Consider the following 12248-nt stretch of genomic DNA (forward strand, 5'->3'; position numbering starts at 1 on the left):
ACTCTGAGCTATATTCTAAAGAGAATGTAGTAACGGAAGAGGCACTAAATAACATTGAGTGCCTGCCTCTCTTGGAAGAGCTGGACAGTGAACCAACTTTAGCAGAAATAAAAGCAGCCTTGGATTCCCTTGCCTCTGGCAAGGCACCTGGAAAGGACAACATCCCCGTTGAAGTTTTGAAGTGTTGTAAAGAGATCATCACCACTGAGCTGTATGAACTCTTTTCTCTTTGCTGGAGAGAAGGTGGAGTACCACAGGACATGAAGGACGCAAACATCGTCACATTGTATAAGAACAAAGGCGACAGGGGCGACTGCAATAACTACCGTGGTATCTCTCTTCTCAGCGTTGTAGGGAAGCTGCTGGCCCGTGTTGTGCTGAAGAGACTTCAGGTGCTTGCAGACAGAGTGTATCCAGAATCACAGTGTGGTTTTCGAGCTAACAGATCCACCACTGACATGGTATTCTCCCTCCGACAGCTGCAGGAGAAATGCAGGGAACAACAACAGCCACTCTTTGTGGCCTTCATAGATCTCACAAAGGCCTTTGACTTGGTTAGCAGGGACGGACTTTTTAAAATACTTCCCAAGATTGGATGTCCACCTCAACTCCTTAATATCATCAGGTCCTTTCATGAGGAAATGAAGGGCACTGTAGTTTTTGATGGCTCAACATCAGATCCCTTTGACATCCGAAGCGGAGTAAAACAAGGCTGTGTCCTTGCGCCAACCCTGTTTGGGATCTTCTTTGCTGTCATGCTGAAGCAGGCCTTTGGAACTGCAACAGAAGGTGTCTATCTCCGAACTAGATCAGATGGAAAGCTTTTTAATCTCACTAGATTGAGAGCGAAGACCAAAGTCCAAATGAAATGTATGCGGGACTTCCTCTTTGCTGATGATGCAGCCATTGTTGCCCACTCTGCTGAAGACCTCCAACAACTCATAAATCATTTTAGCAAGGCCTGCCAAGACTTTGGACTAACTATCAGCCTGAAGAAAACACAAGTCATGTGCCAGGGCGTGGACTCACCTCCCTCTATTACTATCTCCATGCAAGAACTGGAGGTTGTTCATGAATTTGTGTACCTTGGCTCAACAATCTCTGACACTCTCTCCCTAGATGTCGAGCTGGATAAACGCATTGGGAAAGCAGCTACCATGTTCTCTAGACTCACAAAGAGAGTATGGCTTAACAAGAAGTTGACGGCATACACCAAAATCCAGGTCTATAGAGCCTGTGTCCTGAGCACACTCCTATACTGCAGCGAGTCCTGGACCCTTTGTGCACGGCAGGAGAGGAAGCTGAACACCTTCCATATGCGTTGTCTCCGACGCATTTTTGGTATCACCTGGCAGGACAAAGTTCCAAATAGAGTAGTCCTAGAACGAGCTGGAATTTTCAGCATGTATACAATATTGAAACAGCGCCGTCTACGTTGGCTTGGGCACGTTGTGAGAATGGCTGATGGTCGGATTCCAAAAGATCTCCTGTATGGAGAATTAGTGCAGGGAAGCCGCCCCCGAGGGAGACCACAGCTGCGTTACAAGGACATCTGCAAGCGGGATCTGAAGGCCTTAGGAATGGACCTCAACAGATGGGAAACCTTGACGTCTGAGCGTTCAGCCTGGAGGCAGGCGGTGCATCATGGCCTCTCCCAATTTGAAGAGTCACTTGTACAGCAGACCGAGGCAAAGAGGCAGTCCCGAAACAAGCAAAACCAGGGAGCTGGACAGGGGACAGATTGGATTTGTCTCCAGTGTGGAAGGGATTGTCACTCTCGAATTGGCCTTCTCAGCCACACAAGACACTGTTCCAAGACCTCCATACAGAGCACGATACCATAGTCTCTTGAGACTGAAGGATGCCTACAAGAAGCCAATGACTTCCAATGCAAGAGGCTACGGCCATTGCCCTGGTAAGTGTCCTTCATTCATCTGTAACAAACAATTGTGGAAGATAACTAGATTTTTGCTATTTCATTTTGAATTCTCAAGGAAGGGAGATGGGAGGAAAAGGAAGGATTTGAAGATTGCCATTAAATGCAGTTTTTACTCTTTCGCCTGCAAAACAATTTCATTCTGAAGAGACAACTCTATGAAAAGGAAACTGGACTTTGTACTTGGAAGGAAAGAACTTTTAGCTATGTTTTTTGGCTTAAACTTGGAAACTTTTAGAGAGCCAAATGAAAAAATAAATCTTCTTATTGTACATTTGTACCAAACTGGCTTTACACTTTCCTCTTTATTCTATTTTTTTTTTAGGATTACTATTTTGATTTTCAATAAATAAATAAATAACGGAATAGGCTGTTATTTTAACTTTTAAATTTATGTCCACTCTGACAACAGGTAGTCACAGTTGCATTCTTGAAAAAAAAAATTAAAAGTATAGATGCAGGAAATAAAATTAATTTTAAAATATATGAAAACATTCATTCTGTGCATCAGCCCAAAAGAACAGACGAGCCTCTGACCGATACCCACCACAGACTGTAGTTTCTTGAATTGATTGATTAATAGGACAGAAATGAGGAGGTGTGAATTTATTTTGGACTTCGACAGGCTTGAAAAAGGTTTGGCAAGCCTCGACTGAGCTTAATCTGCATTTTGAAACCTCTGAACTATGACCACCTACTGGCAGCTTCTCATGTGTTTGGTCCCACAGAAAGGAAACATTCTGCTCTAGACCTCATTTTGGCAAGGGTTCCTGGATTTCTAAAGGTACTTAAAAGGCAACAGCAAGCCCATTTCAAATGAACAAACTACCCTTTCCTTCTGGTGGGACTGACTGAATGTTTACAGGGAAAAATATAAAATAGTAAAGGGAAGGGGAAAGGAGCAAAAACAATTCTTCCTTGCTGATGTTGGATTTTCCCCTTCCCTTCTTTTTCATGAGGATCTTTCATGCTTTAAAATCTGAGTTCCACTGGAGTTTGAAATTAAACTCAGTCATTCATTTAACTGTGTAAAAGGCAGCAAAGGAACAATAAATAACACTTCAGATGAGAGGGCAGAAAAGGTAAGGCAAGAATGCAGATATATACGGTGAATTTTGTCTGAACTGGAGGGGGGGGTTAAAAGAGGAAAAGATACTATTCTACTAAGTGGAGTAAAAAAACAGAGTCCTTGTTTTTAAAGACAGCCATGTGCTCCTCATCAAATCTTTCCCTTTATATAACTCGGAAACACTCTCCAATGGAGAACGAATGTAACAAGAAAAGACAATTTACTGAAGAATATTGACTCATGGTTTGGTGCAAAGTCAAGAATTTGCTTCCTTAATGTTTGTTTCTTCTATTACTACTTTACAACATCTGCCATTAAATGTGTTTTTTTTTCCTTCTGGTTCCCTGATTTTGACTGGTTGGAAGGAGTTTTTTTCATTTTGTTTTTGTACACACTGATTAAAATGTACACAAAAGTGTTTCCACCAAATCCAAGTGTACACATACTAAACACATAACTAGGGACTTAAGGAAAGGGAGTGGAAGGCCTCTTCTTCTGAAATAACCCGCATTCTGCCTTGCTTCTGTTTCACTTAATTATAAAGATCTTTATTTTCCTTCTGCAATTCTGAAAAAGATTTTCTTAGATAATTTAATGATTAGAAATGAGCAAAGATAAAATGCTAATAGTCTGGAACCACCCTAGGTAAATGAAGCAACTGGCTTGGTTTGTTTCAGGGAAACCTGACACATGGACAGAAACAAAATCAATCTATTTATGCCTGTAAATTGTTTAATTTAAAAGCTTAGAAGCATGACTGTTCTGTGAGTAGGTCAAGATTAGAGATTGTAAAATTTTAAATCAGGATGAATATGGCTTGATGAATATTTCCTTGGTTTTATTCGTCGATTTATTCATATTCATCTATATTCGTTAGCCCTTTTGGGAGCCTCTATGAGCTTGCTGGTGCCGATTCGAAGTTCTGGCCAATCAGGACAGAGATCCTGGATTGACATGTCTGGCAGCCAATACCTCTGCTGAAAGGTGTATCTACTTTTACAGACTCTTCATATAAGCTTTTCCCATCCGGCCGTTCCCCACTTCTGTTCATGCTCTCCAGAGTGAGAACAGTTGCTGCTCACTGGCTTGCTGGTGCTCTTGCGGTTTTGCTTTTGCGGCAGCAAAGCAAAGATTTATATTTTTCTTTTTCATCAGCATTCATCAATCATCATCAACTTTACTGAGAATTTGGGGAGAGATTTTAGGTAGCTTAGGCTACTTCTTCAGAAGGGCTTAATTTAATTTCAGTTTCAAATCAATCTAACCTTTTTCCCCTGGACACTTGTGAGTGTGTGTGTGTGTGTGTGTGCGTGCACACACGCATGCATGCGTGTGTGTGTGTGTGTGTGTGTGTGTGTGTGTGTGTGTGTGTGTGTGTGAGAGAGAGAGAGAGAGAGAGAGAGAGAGTGAATGATCCAGTGGGGTGGGGGACTGTCATCCTGTGACTGTGGAATCTCTTTTCCTTTATATTCAGTTTTCAAAAGTTCATTTTAGAGAGGCTTGTGTCTCTCAGGGAATTTGTTGGGTGGCTGGATCCATCATTCCTTTTTCTTCCAAAACTTCTCTCTCTCTCTCTCTCTCTCTCTCTCCCCCTATATGTGTGTGTGTGTGTGTGTGTGTGTGTGTGTGTGTGTGTGTGTGTGTGTGTGTGTGTGTGTGTGTGTGTGTGTGTGTGTGTGTGTGTGTGTGTGTGTGTGTGTGTTCATTTTAGGGAGGCTTGTGTCTCTCAGGGAATTTGGTGGGTGGCTGGATTCATCAACCCTTTTTCTTCCAAAACTTATTTGGGTGCGTGTGTGTCTAGGTGGGAGGATTATTCAGTTTTCAAAAGTTCATTTTAGGGAGGCATGTTTCTCTCAGGGAATTTGGTGGGTGACTGGATCCATCATTCTTTTTTCTTCCAAAGAATTACACCACTATCATTCTAAAAATAAAATTTACACACACACACTGACCCTCTATTAGTTTCCTTCCTCAATCTCAATTGCTTTATTTGTTTAGTTGGTTTGTTAGGCAGACAGTAGAAAATGAAGGGATTTCTTCAGGCTAGGTAGCAGCACCGTCATCACGATCACCATGTGCACAACCATGTCTGCGATAACCAGTAATGCCACTGTCCCTCCTCTGGTGGCCTTGCAGGCAGGCATGGAACCAAAGCTTACAGAGGTGCCAAAAGTACTGTCGCTTCTCTTCCTAGAGGAATCTGAGGAGTTACTGGTTTCCAAAAATCCCCAGTCTGATTTGGAACCAGTAATAGCAGGGCAGGCTTCACAGCCCCCCCCCCCTGTCTTCAGAGTCATCTGTTCCCTCCTCCCAGACCAGCAGCACCCCTGGGACACAGAGTTCTTCCCAGGCCAGCAGTCAGGGGCAGGCAGTGGGTTCTCATTTGGCAAACATGGCACAGGGCCATGTGGGGTCATTTCATGGTGCTCAGTGATGACCCACAGCAGGCACATGCAAAACCTGCCTTGGGGTGGTCCGGAGGGGGTCAGACCACAGGCATCTGTCCTCCACCACCATCTGCCAATATCTGGAGAGGAACCACTCAAGCTCCTCTCCAGGGAAGGCACTTTGTCCGCGCCATCTGGGAGAGGGAAAAGAGCAGCTCCAGGGGAGGCAGGAGGAGGCACCTCCTTTCAAAAGGGCAGCCACAGGGGTTTCTGGAGCCAGGAGCATGTGGCAAGCTATGTTTCACAAAGTGGCACCTGTTGGGTCTGCCATGACTCTCAGCCGGCGTTCAAAGGGAAAGGCCGAGCAGGTGGCCACTTGTCTCATCGCCGAAGCAGGAACAAGGGACAAGAGCTCAGGTCACCCCATTGCATGGATTTCAACTGCTGATGTTCCGCTCGAGAAGCCAGCGGCCACCTTGATTAACCGCCATTAGTAGCACCTTGCAGTCGGACCCCATTCTCCTGCTGTTGCTGCTGCTTTGACAAATTCAGTTGCCTCCTGGGACAAACTTAAGTAACTTTGCAGGCAAATGTGATGTTACAGAAGAAGAAGACCAGAGTCTCCTGCGGCTGCCTTTTGCCTCAGTGCCCCGATTGGGCCAAAAGAGCCTGCTTTCTGGCTGCCGTATGCCTGAGTGCCTGATGGGGCAACACACTTTACTTTGCTGCTGCCAACTTACCTCAGTGCCCTGATGGGCCCCCAAAGCCTGTCCAGGCATCACCCCACTGCATGGCTTGAGACTGCAGAGTTTTTCTTCTGCCAACAACAACCACCATCCCTTTTCTTCATCAATAACAAAATAAACAACACCATCGCACAGCTTCAGATTCAGACTGCAGAGCTGATCATCTGGTTTTCCAAAGCTATCCTCCTGGCTTCCCCGTGCCAAGAGGGCTGGGCCGACCCAAGCCCTTCCTGGTAGTCAAAAACAGCATACTTGACTAAATAATTAATTCTTTCTGGAGACTTGTGTTTCACATGCCACCTTGATGGCAAATGCCACCCTCTTGCTCATTGATGTTGAAGATTTCTGCCACTACACAGCCGATGCCTATTAAGACATGCTTTCCCGGCTACTTCAGAGCCAACTACCTCAGTACCCGATGGGGCAACACACTCTGCTTTCAGTCCCATGCCAACTCAGTAGGTAGGCAGAAGCTGGAGCAAACTACCCAAACGAATTAGCTCAGCTCACCAGCGGCCTCGCGGATTAACCGCTGTAGTAGCATCATGGCCGGACTCTGCTCCACCCGAAGCCTGTCTGTGCGTCATTCAAAAGTGCCAAGAGGACCTTTTGGCTGGCACACCCAGAGCCGGTCCCCCACACCCGTGAACAAGCTGCCCAGGTGTCATCCCATCGCCCCATCGCCCGGCTTCAGATTGCAGAGCTCATCTGGTTCTCAACCCGTGCCAAGAGGGCTGGCCTGTCTAAGACCCCCCCAAACCTCCGAGGGCTATCTTTATCATATCAAGGCAGTCTCAGCAGCCAGGTTGCAATCAATCCCCAGCTTTCCAGTTCTAAATGAGCATCTTTGTCGCCCCATCGTCTGGCTTCAGACTGCAGAGCTGATCTGTTCCTGACAGCTCTGTGGCCCTGTGAATTAACCGTTGTTAGTAGCACCGACCCTGTTCATCTAATGGTGCTGTTGGAAGTTGCAAGCAAGCTCAGTTGCCTCCTGGGGGAAAAAAACTTTCCTTTGCAGGCAAACCAGATGTTGCTGAAGAAGACCAGAGTCTGCTCTGCTGCCTTTTGCCTCAGTTCCCCAGTAGGGCAAGACATGGTACTTTGCTGCTGCCAACTACCTGTGTCCGATGCAGCCAAAAAAGCCTGTCTTCCTGCTGCCAACTTCCTCTGTGCCTGACGGAGCCAAAAAGCCTGCTATGCTGCCAAATACCTCCCTGCCTCCAGTCCTCCTGAGGCCAAACTCTACTTCACTGGCAAACGTAATGTTGTTCTGAGCTGAAGACAAACTCAATGCCTCATGCATGCCTCTGCCAAAGGGACATAGGAAGCTCCGTTGTGATTTTGGAGTCTCTAAGTACCTGGGGGAGTGTTCCTTGGGGAGGTCCTCTTTGTGACTATATAACTCGGGGGTCTATGATCCAATATTCACCAAACTTTCAGAAGTTGTAGAAGTGCTTCTGTAGAAGCTTCGCTGCATATTTGGTGTCTCTAGGTCATTGGGGGCCAGTGAGCTGTTTATAGTGCAGACAAATCAACAAATGGATTTGTCGAATAATATTTGTATATTTGTATTAGTTGATTTGTTAAACTTGACGAATAACAGATCAAAATGAATCACCATTTTTTGATTCATCCCCATCGCAAGTCAAGATCCAACCTCATTTACATAAGTTTTATCTACCTGACATTCTTCTGCTGCACACTTGCAGTCAACCTATTTGGTCATGGAGTACAGTTTTCTAATAATTTCCTTAAAATTAAACATTATTTTCTTTAGGTGTATTATCCATAAGGCATGCTTCTGTCTTCTGTTACAATAAAAGCCCTCTCATACAAGGAAATAGGGAGAATCCAAGGAATCCAAGGCAGCAATCCTAACAATGCAAATGTAGTGGTCCATCTTTTTTTTTTTTTTTTTTTTTTTTGGAAATTAAGCAGCAATTAGAAGTGTCCATGAAAAATATCTAGAAGAGTAGCACCATACCAATTAAAAATACACAATGAAAATACAGGCATTTGGTCTTTTAAAATGTAGACTATTATTAGATGGGCACTGTGTTTCCTTTAAATGATGCTAAACGATGCCAAACTGGCAGGCCAGATAACTGTTTTTGCCTTCAGTTCAGGAGAAACAAACTGAAGGTTTAGCTATTTGGTGAGAGAGAGAGCATGATGTAATATGCAAGGACGGGCAAGTTGGTAGGCCAAAAAAAAGGGGGGGGTTGCCCTCAGTTCTAGAAAAATTAACTGGAGATATTACCACTGCTAAAGCAGAACATGAGGAAATTTGGGGGGTGAAATAAGACAGGTGTCCCTAGTCTACCTACACTCGTACCAATAGGTGCCACAGGAAGGGTAGGCTGGGTTAGCACCCTGAAGGTGCTTTAATGCTATAGCTCACAGACAAGGTATTTCAGTGCCCATGCAGGATGCTGTCCTCAGGCCGTAGATGTGCACTTGTATGATTTTGCACATCCACCACCAGACTGGAAATGTGATATCTGTGTTCCATGGAGTCTCTGCAATAAAAGCTACTCTCCTTTTCACCTTGCTACGTTTCCCCTAAACAAGAGATAAAAGAGAGAGGGAGAGAATGCTGCCTCTGCATATTTCAACATCTTTAGTTGGTACTTTCATGTACTAGAAGGTTTTACAGCTATTTTTCTTACTCATATTGACAAAAATAGAAGAGACTTTAGGAGCTTAGACACAGACTAAAACACTGCATGCCGTGCTGAGAGTTTGTTTTTCGGGGTTTTGTTTTGTTTGGGGTTTTTTTTTTGTCTCTTGATATGGGTTGCTGGGTTGTGGCCAAGGCTTTAAGTACTTTTATCAAAGTCAAACTGCATATAGAGAGTTTTTTCAGCTCAAGTTGCTTTTAGAGTCACTTGTTGTTTTATTATCACTTTAAAAATGAATCTCTACAGAGGCTTTTGGACTGATAGCAGCAGCACAGGCATTCTTCAGTCTTGTGAGACCATGGTAACATGCTCTGTATCAAGGAGTGTCCTCTCCAGAACATGAAGCCTGGGTAAAGTAATATGGAGGATAGGCTGTTACCCAAGCAGCAGATCCCCCCTCTCCACATTGCTGAAATGGTCCAATGGAAAGGCAAGAGCCAATACAACTGGTTCCTGTCAACACTAGTTTTAGCTATCTATCCCTGTGGACACAGGGATGCAGTGCTAGTACCATGGGCTCAAGGAAAATTGAGCAAATGCCCAGCGTGAATGGGCTCTCACTCACACACATATTTCATAGGAGTGAATCAATTGCTGGTTCAGCCAAGTGAGTTGCCAGCGAATCTAACAGTGCCATGTGCAACCAGCCCTTTTCACAAGCCATTTCCTTCACAGATGTCTGTGACTTCTTCTGAGGGAATCACTCCTGATACCCCTAGCAGACCATCTGCCCTCCCCCCCCCCAAAGGGCCCACAGGAAACATGGAAACATGGATTACAAGTACAGTACGTATCTGCAGAACCCTTAGATAGAGGTCTAGGTGGAGGTCCCTGTTGCTAAGGAGAGGTGACACAGTGGAGGAGTACCCCCTCTTCAGCATGTCAGTGACACCAACCACAACATCTATGCCATGGAGACCTCAGTGTCTGGCAGGGCACCCAGCCCTCCACCCCTACTCAACAAAGGCCCTGGAAGTGCAAGCACCAAAAAGAGTACCAGAGATGACACTAGGGGAGGCTGGTGACCTCATCCTGCTGGTGAGCATCGAGCAATATAAACCCTCTGAAGGTTGGAGGGTGGCTCAGGGCTGTGGTGAAGACCCAACACCAACAACAGATTTTGGACAGTGACAGAAACTCAACCTGTGTATAGACCAGGCTTGACAGGGGGCTAGAAGAGTTAACTTGGTTCCCAATGGACTGATGGAGCAAAGTCCAACTGTCACTCTTCCTTTTCTTGTACTCGGTTCCCCTACTTTAATAAAGTCATATTCTAGCAACTCCAGGATTTTGAAATTGATGAAGACCATGAATCCAAGGTGGGTGTGATGGGGAGTCCCTCCTCATTCATGGTCTCCATCAATTTCAGGGACTTCCCATCGCACCCACCTTGGATTGGTGTAACAGTGCTTACACTCACTCCTCATGGATCCTTTGCTCTTATTAGATACATGTACCAATCAAAGTAGTGTCCCTCTATTTTGATTAATACATGTTTCTAAGAAATCCTCTTTCATTTTTAAAATAAAATGGTTTTCGGGGGGGGGTCCTTTTTGAAGAAAAAATGCAAACCACACATACTGATATAACTATTGATGACTGGCAGGAAGGACATGGCATGACATGCAAGTTTTGTATGAACTTCAGATGAGAATTCCACCCCAGGAGTGGTAATTCTGGAAATACTGTTCAGACCACTCCTTTGAAGTAACTGACTGTTGCCTAGCTAGATACTTCAACAAACCTACTGTGACTTCTTCTTGTGATGATATTTGCACGTACTGCTTCAAATTCTCATATGCAAGCTTAATGCAAAAATGTCCTCCTTGTTTGTGAGGGACAAGATCCTTGTCCTCCATATCCTACTTTCTGGTGATATCTATCTTTTTTGGCTAGGGAGCAGTAGCCAACCTTATACAGAGGTCCTTCAAAGCAAGTCATTCAGAAACTTGCAGAGTTTCTTGTTCTCATATCTCTTTAAAGATCGGAATTTAATCTCTGTGCTAAGTACTGTATTTTTGTCCTTGTTTGTAGTGGTTGCCTGTACAGTATTTGTGATCCACATTGTATTTCATAATGTTCAGATGGTTACATATTTTATTCATTTTTAATGCACTGCCACCTTTTAATGGGTAATCATAATCCTATCATAGAATTATTATTTTTTAACTTTCATACAATACCTAGAGAACTTGTTTATCAGGCGTTTATGAGGCTTTATTTCTATTAACGAACACAGTGTAATGAAAATATAATGAAATACAATAATAATAAATAACTTTTCCAAGAGGGCCTTTTCTAAGACAAAAGGCCCTGCTGTACAGGGAATGTTCCTAAAGGAGTGGAGTGAATCGTAGCAGTGATGCTCTAGATTTCTGCCTCTCAGATCAGTAGTTTCCAATTGTAAATTCAGCCTGTGGAATTCACTACTGGGGAATTATACACTGCCATAGTACCCTTCCCCCAGCAGGCAGCAAAAATACAAATCCAAAGATCTGACAAAGTTCAAAGGTCAGCATTTGGTGTTTATGTTCTCTTCTCCTCAAAAAAATGTGAACATTGTCCATTACATTTTGTATTATTCTTTGTAATGGTCTCCAGCAGTAATAAGCACTGCTCAGCTTTCAAGCAGACTAATAAACTAACAAATTAGAACAGCACTGCAGCCTTTGATAGATGGAAAGGATTATTACCTTCCATTGGAGTATGGAGAAATAGTCACTTGAAGTTCAGTAGTGTGGCAGAGGTCATTTTCAGCATTGTTATCGAAGCCTACTCACAGAGGTACATATTTTCTGTGCACAAAAGAGCCCAGAAAACAGACAACACACTCATATTTTGTTTGTAAGGGATAGTAATCTTATAAACATTAGTTTACTCCATGACTTGACAGTGAGGAGCCTATAAAAGATGCAGTGGGATATGGTCCTTCTTTGCACATGTCACAAACACTCAAGTAGGAAATTATTCTCTTTCTAGATAGGAAACTTCCTACCTCTTGTTTGTTCCTTAGGAGCCCACAATAACTTCACAATAACTTCACCACTTATTCATGTGGCTCTGGGTGGTTCTGTTATCCATCAGTTTAATCAGGACTCGTCTGATAATAAAATGAGGTAAGAAAAACATAACCTATTTGACTCCTATTTGAAAGAAGTACTATTAAACTAGATTCCTAAAATAAATCCAATTATAATTTGATCCACCCCTTTCTGTTCTTAGGGTCAAACTAGATATTAAAGTGAATGCATATTGCTGTGATTAACCCATTTAACTCCTTCAACAGAACCTCCTTAGAGATGTGGTGTCCATAACTGGTTACAATACTCAAGGTGAGGCCTAACCAGTGCTGAATAGAGGGGAACTAGTACCTCGTGGAATTTGGAAACTATGCTTCTGTTAATGCAGCCTAAAACAGAAGTTGTCTTT

General features: G+C 43.7%; 1 long non-coding RNA gene across 4 annotated transcripts in view; it reads right to left on the reverse strand.

Annotated features, from left to right (window-relative positions):
• Positions 1-1873: 1873 nt before the first annotated feature.
• The window catches only part of LOC110083237 (uncharacterized), a 145197-nt gene continuing 134822 nt past the window's right edge, over positions 1874-12248 (reverse strand). For 3 of the 4 annotated variants that reach the window (XR_012088631.2, XR_012088633.2, XR_002301259.3), the window contains 2 exons: positions 11815-11919; positions 1874-1934 (listed from right to left, as the gene is read on the reverse strand). This is a non-coding gene — a long non-coding RNA (uncharacterized LOC110083237). Of the gene's footprint in view, positions 1935-11512; positions 11615-11814; positions 11920-12248 lie in introns of all 4 variants that reach the window. The other variant, XR_012088636.2, reaches the window with a different exon arrangement.

This window comes from Pogona vitticeps, chromosome 1 (genome assembly GCF_051106095.1).
Source record: "Pogona vitticeps strain Pit_001003342236 chromosome 1, PviZW2.1, whole genome shotgun sequence".
NCBI classification, from domain to species: Eukaryota; Metazoa; Chordata; class Lepidosauria; order Squamata; family Agamidae; genus Pogona; species Pogona vitticeps.